The sequence below is a fragment of the Rhinatrema bivittatum genome, chromosome 1 (assembly GCF_901001135.1).
Source record: "Rhinatrema bivittatum chromosome 1, aRhiBiv1.1, whole genome shotgun sequence".
In the NCBI taxonomy this organism is placed as follows: domain Eukaryota; kingdom Metazoa; phylum Chordata; class Amphibia; order Gymnophiona; family Rhinatrematidae; genus Rhinatrema; species Rhinatrema bivittatum.
In genome coordinates, this window is record NC_042615.1 from 232,184,352 (window position 1) to 232,196,015 (window position 11,664).

The window sequence follows — 11,664 nt, forward strand, 5'->3', positions numbered from 1 at the left end:
TTACTTCCGGGGCCGCACGGGCAGGAAGGAAGAGGAGCATCGGCGCGTTTAAATGCAATCTTTTTCTTTGGGCCGTGGAGATGTGAGTCTCACCACTGCCCTGCCCATCTGTCTGTTGCTGCTCAGCGGCCGCATGAGCCTCCTTGTGCCCAGGGGCATTGGCTCCCCTCAGGATACAACTGCTCACGGCGCCCCCTAATACTTTGGTTGGAAACTTTATAATACAAAAAAAATAAAAATCACGTGAAAGGAGTGACCGGCCCACCGGGGGAAGCCCAATCCCCCGATAGGTCAATCCGCCCCTGGTCTCATCCCTGAAGGGCAGTGGATTTTGTTGTATCCAGGCAATGCACTGGTTTAGATATCCCTGCAGTTGCTCTCTGGTGCCATTAAAACATTCAGGTTATGTGGGTACAGTCTTGGAAAAGGCAACAGGCTGGATATCCCTTGTAATGGGTGCCAGTTGCTTCATAGGAGTTATGGCAAGAGCTGGTTTGAGTGAGGTCTCTGGTTCCCCAAATCTCATGGTTTCACTATGGGAATTAGTAGCACAATATAAAAGTCGGGAGCAAAGATTGTAATGAAAATCACAGTTTTCTTTATTCACCGGCCAAAACCTGGGCTGGAATGGAATCAGGATTTGCAAACAACACAGTTTGCCTCAGCTCAATTTGCTGGGTGTGGCCAATTGCTTTAGGCAGGGTTTGTGAACACTCTGCCTCCAGCCTAATTAGCTCCCAGCTGTGCAGTATCTCTCTCTTGCACTGCATACAAACAAAAAAAATCATAAATTAAAATCCTAACTCTGTCAGAGCACTAACTAAACTTAATTGAATTTTTTCTAATTAACCCAGACCAGGGCTAGCCCCCTTTAGATCTGAAACAAAAGCACAAAGATTGTATCTTACAAAAGGCAGAAAAGAAAAAAAATCAGTTTACCTGCTTTTGTTCTCTGACCAATTCACTGCAAAAACTGGAGCAGAGTAGTTGGTTCCCAGCTTGTTGTCGGATCCAATAGCCCCCTGAAGCACATGGACAAGGGAGTTTATTAGGAACGTAAACACAAATGTTCCTATCTTAAAGCACTGAAAGTAGCATAACATAAAGAGGTTTTCACAATAAAAGATAAAGCTTGCATCTAATCCAGCAAACAGTCCAGGTCTTTACATAGTGATTCCTTCCAGTGACAATCTGAACACAGTTTATAGACCTACATGTAGATAGTGTTGTATATGTGGACCCTTGAGCCGGAGCAAGAGGTATTGACCGCTGAGGAAACCCCTCAGTGGGACTCATCTCCGGGAGGTGGCGAAGGTGAGCAGAAGATTTACAAGACCTGGTTACGAAGAATCAAGCAGGATGGCCCTCCAAGGAGCGGATAGCCTATGAACGCGGAAGAGCCCCCGAGGAGCGGGTACTCGGAGCATTCACCCAACAAGATTGGAACCAATCTCTTGAAGAGACAGCGTAGTCCAGGCAGAAGGTCTATGGCAGATAACGAAGAGACAAAGTGACGTCACAGGAACATGGAGACGCTGGAGACATGAAGACACAGGAGATGCTGGAGGGATGATGACACAGGAGACACTGGAGGCACGACACCGAAGTACAGGGAATGCAGCCTAGGAGCAACAGAGGAAATCTGTTGCAAAGACCAAGAAAGAAAGCAATTGCAGGGTTTAAAACCTCTATTGTGGTGATGTCATAATCAGACATCATAATCCAGAGCTGGCTTAGCTCTCCAGCTACAGTCCCCTTAAAGGGACCTAACAGTACCCCCCCCCCCTCTTACACCCCCTCTTAGAAGGGCCAGGCTTGTCCGGGTGTGTACGATTGAAGTGTTGAAGCAAGGATTTGTCCAAGATGTTCAAGGAGGGTTCCCACAAATTCTCCTCATCACTGAATCCCTCCCAGGCAATTAGATACTCCCAATGTCTATGATGTCATCAGATATCCAGGACCTCCTGGACTTGGTAGATTAGGTCATCGTCTGAAGCCATTTCTGGAGGGTTAGATGATGCGGTATGGTAAGACGACGACACCAACGGTTTTAAAAAAGATACGTGGAAGGAATTGTGTATTCGGAGGCTGGAGGGTAAACTTAGGCAATAGTTCACTGGACCCAAGCATTCAGAAATCGAAAAAGGACCAATGTATTTTGTGCCAGCCGCATAGATGGAACTCGAAGGTGGATGTGACAGGTGCTGAGCCAAACCCGGGCTCCCGAGTTAAAGAGAGGAGCTGGCCGTAGATGTTTATCAGATGTGCACTTAGCGGTAGCAGCAGCTTTAATCAAGTTGGCATTGATGGTCTCCCAAAGTTTATGCATCTCTTCAGTCGTAAGTTGGGCTGTGGGAGAGGGCACCGACAGAAGTAGTGGAAGTGGAGGTTTCGGATGCCTTCCATAAACCACTTGAAATGGAGATGACCCTGTAGCAGAATGAATGTGGGAGTTGTGGGAAAACCCTGCCCAAGGCAAGAGGGAAGACCAATCATCTTGGCGACTTCCTACAAAAGAACGAAGGAAGGTCTTCAATTCTCGGTTAATTCACTCAGCTTGCCCATTATCCTGTGGGTGGAAGGCCGTGGTAAAATCTAATTGAACGCCAAACTTCTTGCAGAGGGCCTGCCAGTACTTGCTCGTAAACTGGGGACCACGATCAGAGGCGATATGCAAGGGAAGACCATGCAATCGGACTATGTGTGTCGTAAAGAGTCGTGCCAACTCTGGAGCTGAAGGTAACTTTGGTAAGGGAATAAAGTACGCCATCTTGGTAAATCTGTCAATAACAACGCAGATTACATGATTACCAGAGGAGAAAGGTAGATCGACCACAAAATCCATAGAGATGTGCGTCCAGGGCTGCCGAGGAACCGATAGAGGCTGGAGTAACCCCCATGGCCGACCAGTCAAAGGCTTTTGCTATGCACACGTTGGGCAGGAATCCACATAGACTCATACATCTTGAGCCATCCGGGGCCACCAATAATATCGGGATAGGAGCTTCAAGGTTTGGGCTCTGCCCGGGTGACCAGCAGTAAGGGAGTCGTGCGCTCATGCCAGTACTTTAGGTCATTGATGAAGGGAAACCACCATCTTCCCCTGTGGTATCATGTCGGTACTCGCTTGTTGGATTTTGGCAGGATCCAAGATGTAACGGATAGTTTATGGTACATCTTCAGCCTCATATAGCCTGGAAAGTGCATCCGCCCTTATATTCTTATCCGCAGGATGGAAGCGTAGTACAAAGTCAAATCAACTGAAGAAGAGCAACCATCGGGCCTGGCGCGGATTTAGTCGTTGAGCCCTACTGAGGAACTAAAGGTTCTTATGGTCGGTATATACCGTCACAGGGTGCTGTGCCCCCTCAAGCCATTGTCTCCATTCTTCGAAAGTCATCTTAATGGCTAACAACTCCTTGTCTCCAATTTCATAATTCTTCTCAGCAGAGAAAAACTTGTGGGAGAAGAAAGAGCAGGGCAGGAGAGTCCCTTGAGGGGAGCATTGGCTGAGTACTGCTCCTACAGCAAGGTCCGAAGCATCTACATCCATGATGAATGGACGAGCTGGATCGGGGTGATAAAGACATGGCTGTTGTAGGAATGCCTTCTTCAATTCATGAAAAGTGTGGATGGCTACCTCCGGCCACTATTTAGAATTGGCCCCCTTCTTGGTTAATGCTGTTGAGGTGCTACTATGCGTGAATAATGAGGGATAAAATTTCTATAGAAATTGGCGAAGCCAAGAAACCTTTGCAATGCACGGAGTCCCACCAGCTGTGGCCACTCCCGAATGCTGGTTAACTTGTCCGGGTCCATACGAAACCCTGAGGTAGATACAATGAAGCCCAAAAATGGCAAGAACTCCCATTCAAAGAGGCATTTTTCCAGTTTAGCAAATAGATGATGCTCTCTTAGACATTGGAGAACCTGATGAACGTCCATGCGATGTGTCTTCAAGTCTTTGGAATAAATTAGAATGTCATCAAGGTAGATGATCACCCCCTTGTGTAACATTTATTTATGTATTTATTTATTTATTTATTTATTTATTGTTTTTGTTATACCGAGTTTCATGACTGGCATCACATCAACCCGGTTTACAATTAACAAAGTGTGAAGAGCATAAGGTAACATGATAACAATATTCCCAATAGAACTGTGAACTTTAAATACAGAGAATCAATTGAAGGGTGAGAAAGTTACAATAAAACAATAAAACAGGGAAAATTAACTTGGAGCTGGAAGAGGGGAGAGATTGAACAATGCAATATTTACATTTCAGCCAATTAGTGTAGTGGTATAGCGGAGTGAATAAATAAGCCTATGTGAATAAATGGGACAGTACATAAATATGAAACGGTAAAATAAGTAACCAAGAGAATAAATATGACACAGTAGTGAATGATAATAATATGATAAAACTCCGCAGGTAATGATGTGTGTAAGTTTATGGTAGTTGGATTCTTATTTAGATCCAGTTATTGCATGCGAGTTTGTGTTGAAGAGTGGAGGTTTGTCCCGGAATATCTTATTCATTACATTTTGAAACACTACAGGTGCATTGCATAGTCCAAAGGGCATTACGAGATATTCGTAATGACCATCATACGTATTAAACGCCATCTTCCACTCATCTCCCGTTTTTATTCGGACAAGATTGTAGGCCCCTCGGAGGTACAATTTGGTAAATCCTTGGCTCCATGGAGACGGTCCAGTAATACAGGAATCAGGGGAAGCGGATAACAATCCTTTTGAGTGATTGCGTTTGATCCCCTGTAATCAATACAGGGTCTTAAGTAACCGTCCTTCTTGGCTAAAAAGAAAAAGCCTGCCCCTGCTGGAGAGGAAGAGGGGCGAATAAAACCCTGGTCAAGATTCTCTTTTATGTATTTGGACATCACCTGCGTCTCAGGCAGGGACAAAGGATATACCCATCCACGGGGCGGAACTGTACCAGGTAATAAGTCGATGGCACAGTCGAAGGATCAATGCTCCGGAAGGGTCTCCGCCTCCTTCTTGGAGAACACATTAGCGAAGCTACTATACTGAGGCGGTAACGATAGGGAGGTGCTGGCCAGCATCAACTGTGGTTGTGGTTTTAGTCGAAGGCAGGTGGAAAAACAGTCTTTTCCCCAGGCTGTAATTTGCAGGGTTCTCCAGTCAATGGTGGGTGAATGCTTTTGTAACCAAGGAAGCCCTAGTACCACAGGATGAATGTACCTCTCGAGAATCAAGGACACTTCCTCATGGTGAAGAACCCCGGTCTGCAGTGTTACTGGGGCAGTGCAGGAATTTACCCTTCCAGGGAGTGGGTCTCCTTGGATGGAGGAAATCCACAAAGGTGGTGTATGGGGTATAACAGGCAATTGCAATTGATGGACTAGCTCAGATAGAATGAAGTTTCCGCAGGAACCTGAATCGACAAGAGCGAGTGTAGTAAAGGAAGCCCCGGAAAACTGTAATGTAATGGGAAACGTGCATGCAGGAGCAGGATTGATACAGCCTTGGGTCAGCCCTCCTGTGACACCTAGGCCTGGGCGTTTCCCAGGCATTCAGGACATTGGGCCAACAGGTGTCCTTTGCCTCCGCAGTAGAGGCATAAGCCAAACCTCCATCGATGCTGTTTCTCTTCGGTTGTCAGGTGGCTACGGCCTAGCTGCATAGGCTCCTCCTGGCATTCCGGCGAAGCTCCAGATGTTGTGGGTGCAACTAATGGACGAGAAAAAGTTGGAACCATGGAAACTGAGAGACGACCTGGATTAATTTTTTTAGCTTGTTGCTGTAATCGGTGATCGATCCGACCTGCTAGTTCAATGAGTGCCTCGAAGTCATCCGGGAGCTCCCGTGCAGCCAACTCATCCTTTATTCGAGGGGACAAGCCTTCCAGGAAGATGCCATGCAGGCTATCCTCATGCCACCCTAGTTCAGATGCCAAGGAGCGAAATTCTACTGCAAAGTCAGCCAGAGTGTGTGAACCCTGGCGAAGGTTAAGCAGTTCAGAAGTGGCAGTAGACTGGCAGCTTGGTTCATCAAATACTTGACGAAAGCTCCGGACAAACCAATGTAAATCTCCCAAAATGTCTCCACGCTCCCAAAGCGGAGATGCCCAGGCCAGGGCTTTACCATCCAATAAGGAGAGGATGAAAAATGTCTTCACTCGATCTGTCGGAAACTGCTGTTCCTGCAGGGAGAACCTTATGAAGCAGTGATTCAGGAATCCTCGGCACTGCTTGGATTCTCCAGCAAATCGAGGTGGAGCAGGCATGTGAGTCACGGAAGTCGGAACTGCTGGAACCGCCGGAGGCGAAGAGGCAGCCCTGGGTCCAAAGGTGGAATCCAGGTGAGTTGCCAAGCGCTCTACAGCGGCAGACAAAGTCTCTAGGCACTGTTGCTGCTGCTGCTGCTGCTGCTGCCGAATTTGTTGAAACAAGTCCATAATAGCTTGGAGACCAGATAAGTCCACCGGGTCCATGGTCTTTGCAAACTGTTGTATATGTGGACCCTTGAGCCGGAGCGAAAGGTGTTGACCACCGAGGAAACCCCTCAGTGGAGTCACGGAAGTCGGAACTGCAGGAACCGCCGGAGGCGAGGAGGCAGCCCTGGGTCCAAAGGTGGAATCCAGGTGAGTTGCCAAGCGCTCTACAGCGGCAGACAAAGTCTCTAGGCACTGTTGCTGCTGCTGCTGCTGCTGCCGAATTTGTTGAAACAAATCCGTAATAGCTTGGAGACCAGATAAGTCCACCGGGTCCATGGTCTTTGCAAACTGTTGTATATGTGGACCCTTGAGCCGGAGCGAAAGGTGTTGACCACCGAGGAAACCCCTCAGTGGGACTTGTCTCCGGGAGGTGGCGAAGGTGAGCAGAAGATTTACAATATCTGGTTTCGAAGAATCAAGCAGGATGGCCCTCCGAGGAGCGGATAGCCTATGAACGCGGAAGAGCCCCCGAGGAATGGGTACTCGAAGCGTTCACCTAGCAAGATAGGCACCAATCTCTTGAAGAGACAGCGTAGTCCAGGCAGAAGATCTGTGGCAGATAGCGAAGAGACGAAGTGACGGTCACAGGATCATGGAGACGCTGGAGGCATGAAGACACAGGAGACGCTGGAGGGATGATGACATAGGAGACACTGGAGGCATGGCACCGGAGCACAGGGAATGCAGCCTAGGAGCAACAGAGGAAGTCTTTTGCAAAGACCAAGAAAGAAAGCAGTTGCAGGGTTTAAAACCTCTACTGTGGTGATGTCATAATCAGACATCATAATCCAGAGCTGGCTTAGCTCTCCAGCTGCAGTCCCCTTAAAGGGACCTAACAGATAGAACACAAAAAACTACAGCATGTGAACATAAGAACATAAGAAATTGCCATGCTGGGTCAGACCAAGGGTCCATCAAGCCTAGCATCCTGTTTCCAACAGAGGCCAAAACCAGGCCACAAGAACCTGGCAATTACCCAAACACTAGGAAGATCCCATGCTACTGATGCAATTAATAGCAGTGGCTATTCCCTAAGTAAAATTGATTAATAGCCATTAATAGCCATTAATAGCCATTAATAGCCATTAATTGTTACGGCGGTTACTACCCCAAACCAAATAAGCCTAATACTTCACTTTCCAAGCATATACAGCATAGTTCTCTGCTTCAACGGCAGGGGAGAAGAAAAGAGGGTTCGCACTCACAAAGCGGGGAGTAGCTGGCTTATTACGGCGGTTACTACCCCAAACCAAATGTGCCTGATACTTCGCTTTCGATGCATATCCAGCATGGCTCTCTGCTTCATGGCATGGGAGAGGCTGATACATCAAGCATTTCCAGCATAGCTCTCTGCTTCAACAGCAGGGTATAAGAAAAGCTGAGGCTTCACGCATATCCAGAATAGCTTCAACTGCAGGGGAGAAGAAAAAAAAAAAAAAAAAAAGGATTCGCACTCACAAAGCAGGGAGTAGCTGGCTTGTTACGGTGGTTACTACCCTAAACCAAAAGGGCCTGATACTTCACTTTCAATGCATAACCAGCATGGCTCTCCGCTTCAACGGCAGGAGAGAAGAAAAACAACCAATAGGGGCTGTATGACATAGTCTGGGTAAAGGGAATAAACATGGGTGTAGCTTGCTTATTGCAGCAGTTACTACCCCTACTACCCCTAACTAATCAAGCTAGGTATTTCACTTGGATGCAGCTCCATCACTGCTCTCTACATTAATGGTGGGGGTAGAAGGGAAATAGAACCAAGAGTTAAGAGAAAATAAGTATGAGAGAAAAAAAATGTGTGAAGCTTGCTGGGCAGACTGGATGGGCCGTTTGGTCTTCTTCTGCCGTCATTTCTATGTTTCTATGTTTCTATGTTAATGGACTTCTCCTCCAAGAACTTATCCAAACCTTTTTTGAACCCAGCTACACTAACTGCACACGCTTTAATTAGCATTTCTTTAGTCTGAGTCCATAGTTGATGGATAACATCAGCAGTGGATTGAGCTGCTGTGGACAACACTGAGAGCTTCAGTGGAAGTGGCAGTGAAGGTAAACGTCTATATACCACTTCAAATGGTGTTGATCCAGTGGATGATGCTGGATGTGAATTAATGGCGAATTCAGCCCATGGTAACAGCTCAGCCCAGTTTTTCTGATGGCAACTCACATAGGCCCGAATGAACTGTTTCAGGGTCCTATTCATCCTTTCAGTTTGGCCAAATGATTGTGGATGATAGGCAGATGTATAATCCAGAGAGATGTCAAATAGCTTGCACAAAGCCTTCCAGAATCTTGCCGTGAATTGAGATCCTCTATCCGATACTATGTGCTTCGGTAGGCATTGAAGGCGAAAGATGTGTGCGATGAAGAGCTTCGCAAGCTCCAAGGCTGAGGGTAAACCAGGCAGCGCCATGAAATGAGCCATCTTGCTGAAGCGGTCAACTGTGACCCAGATGGTATTCATTCCTCCAGAAAGAGGTAGATCAACTACAAAGTCAGTAGCGATGTGAGTCCATGGCTGTTCCGGAGTTGGCAGCAGTTGTAGCAACCCCAAGGCTGACCAGAAGTAGGCTTATGTTTGGCACAGTTGGAGCATGACGCTACATGGGAGTATGTGTCTTCCTTGATAGTAGGCCACCAATAGTACTTCTGTAATTTCAGCAGGGTACGGTGTTGACCAGGATGGCCAGCCAGCTTGGAATCATGAGCCCAGTATAGAAGTTTCTTTCTGAGGTGTTTTGGCACAATTGTTTTACTGGGAGGCACAAAATGGGTATCCGCCAAGATGACTTTATTCGGATCGATGATGTGCTGAGGTTCTTCTGGAACATCCTCAGAGAGGAAAAAGCGTGACAGGGCATCAGCTCTGGTATTCTTGTCTCCGGGGCGACATTTGAGCATGAAGTCAAAGCGATTAAAAAACAAGGACCATCTGGCTTGTCTGTGGTTAAGATGTTGTGCATGATGGAGATACTCTAGATTCTTGTGGTCCGTGAATACGGTAATTTGATGTTGGGTACCTTCGAGTCAAGGCTGCCATTCCTCGAAGGCCAGTTTAATAGCCAGGAGCTCTTTGTCTCCGATCCGATAGTTCTTCTCTGCAGGAGAAAAGCGTTGCAAGAAGAAAGAGCAGGAATGTAAGGCCTTAGAATCTCCAGTTTGGCTTAACACGGCCCCTACTCCAACATCTGAAGCGTCCGGGTGACATAAACATGGCTCAGTGGAAAAGGCAGTCTTTAATTCCTCAAACGTGGAAATGGCCTCTGCAGACCATTTAGAAGCATTAGCCTCTTTCCGTGTCATTGCAGTTAAGGGCACAGTTAAAGAAGAATAGTTCTTTATAAAGTTTCTATAGTAATTTGTGAACCCCAAAATTGTCTCAGTGCCTTCAGACTGGTAGGTTGAGACTAATTCTTGATACTCTTTAATTTTTGGGGATCCATCCGGAAGCCTTGTTTAGATATGATATAGCCAAGAAAAGGCACAGAATCTTTATGAAATTTGCACTTTGACAGCTTGGCATAGAGGCGGTGTTCTCGAAGTCTCAGTAACACTTACTTGACATTTGCTAGATGAGTAGGCATATCCTGTGAGAATATCAGGATGTCACTTTTATACAACAGGTCCCGCAGAATGTCATTCATCATGTTCTGAAACACAGCGGGAGCGTTGCACAAGCCGAAGGGCATTACCAAATATTCGAAATGGCCATCTCGAGTGTTGAAGGTTGTTTTTCACTTGTCGCCGTCGCGGATGCGAACCAAGTTATAGGCTCCCTTTAGGTCAAGTTTCGAGAATATCTTGGCTCCTTAAAGTCAATCAAACAGGTCTGAGATCAGAGGTAAGGGGTATCGGTCTTTAATCGTGATTTCGTTCAGACCTCGATAGTCGATACAAGGACGCAGAGTACCATCCTTCTTCCCCACGAAGAAGAAGCCTGCGCCCGCAGGAGACTTAGACTGTCTAATGAAACCTTTTTGCAAGTTTTCCTCAATGTACTCAGACATGGCCTTGTTCTCTACCACTGTCAGTGGGTAGACACGTCCCTTAGGAGGTTCAGCATTAGGTTTTAGTCTTATGGCACAGTCATAAGATCTATGTGGTGGAAGGATGTCAGCAGCTTCTTTGGAGAAAACATTATCACTGGAGCTGTAGGCATGCAAAGAATAGGAGAGACCTCCTTTAGGCATTTGCCATGACATTCTGGGCCCCAACCGGAGAGTTCCAAAGTAGCCCAGTTGAATTGTGGCATGTGCAGCTGCAACCAGGGTAACCCCAGAACGATAGGGTGCATGGCCTTCTCTAACACAAAGAAGGAAATTGACTCAGTATGGAGAGCTCCGGTGCGGAGGACTACCGGTTCGGTACAACAGGTAACATCACCCGATAACGGCTCTCCATGAATAGACGATAGGAGTAGTGGAATCTTCAAAGTGGTGAGGGGAATCCTCAAATGTTCCACAAGTCGTCATAGAATAAAATTACCTCCTGCCCCTGATTCCACCAGGGCAAGAGTTTGGAATTCCAACGGTCCGCAGATCAGAGAAACAGGGAGAGAGAGCGGAGGAGAGAGCGTAGTGAGGCCTAAGAAAAGTCCTCCCACAGGACTTAGGCCCGTCCGTTTCCAGGACAGATGGGACATGTTTGGACTGCATGACCAGCTTGTCCACAGTACATGCACAAACCATTCCTCTTCCAAAGTCTTCTCTCTTTGGATGTCAGGTGACTGCGATCAAGTTGCTTTGGTTCTTCACCACTGGCAACAGGCATTACAGGAACCATCCTGAGTGCAGGCTTAGCACAAACTTCTTTCTGAACAGGTCCTTTACCAGGCTTGAGTTCTTGTACCTTATCATGAAGCCAGTGATCAATTCTAGTAGCTAAAGCCATTAGCTCATCCAGCGAGTCAGGTGTCTCACGAGTGGCCAGCTCATCCTTCAAGCAGGAATCCAAACCTCTGAAGAAGAGGGTTTTCAGGCATCTAGGGTCACAAAATAATTCAGTAGCAAGAGTCTTGAACTCTATAGCAAAATCAGCTAGTGGTCGGTTGCTTTGCTTCAGGTCCACCAAAGCAGAACCAGCAACAGTGTGTCGGGCAGGATCATCAAAAACGGATTTGAACAAATCCATAAATCCGTCAATATCCTGGAGTATAGGATCTTTGCATTCCCACAGTGCGTAAGCCCAAG

General features: G+C 46.9%; 1 long non-coding RNA gene across 1 annotated transcript; it reads right to left on the reverse strand.

Annotated features, from left to right (window-relative positions):
- Positions 1-711: 711 nt before the first annotated feature.
- On the reverse strand, positions 712-1,620 carry LOC115080339. Its single transcript, XR_003853554.1, has 3 exons — positions 1,215-1,620; positions 940-1,022; positions 712-764 (listed from the first exon to the last, which is right to left on the reverse strand). It is a non-coding gene; the product is annotated as an uncharacterized LOC115080339 (long non-coding RNA).
- Positions 1,621-11,664: the final 10,044 nt, after the last annotated feature.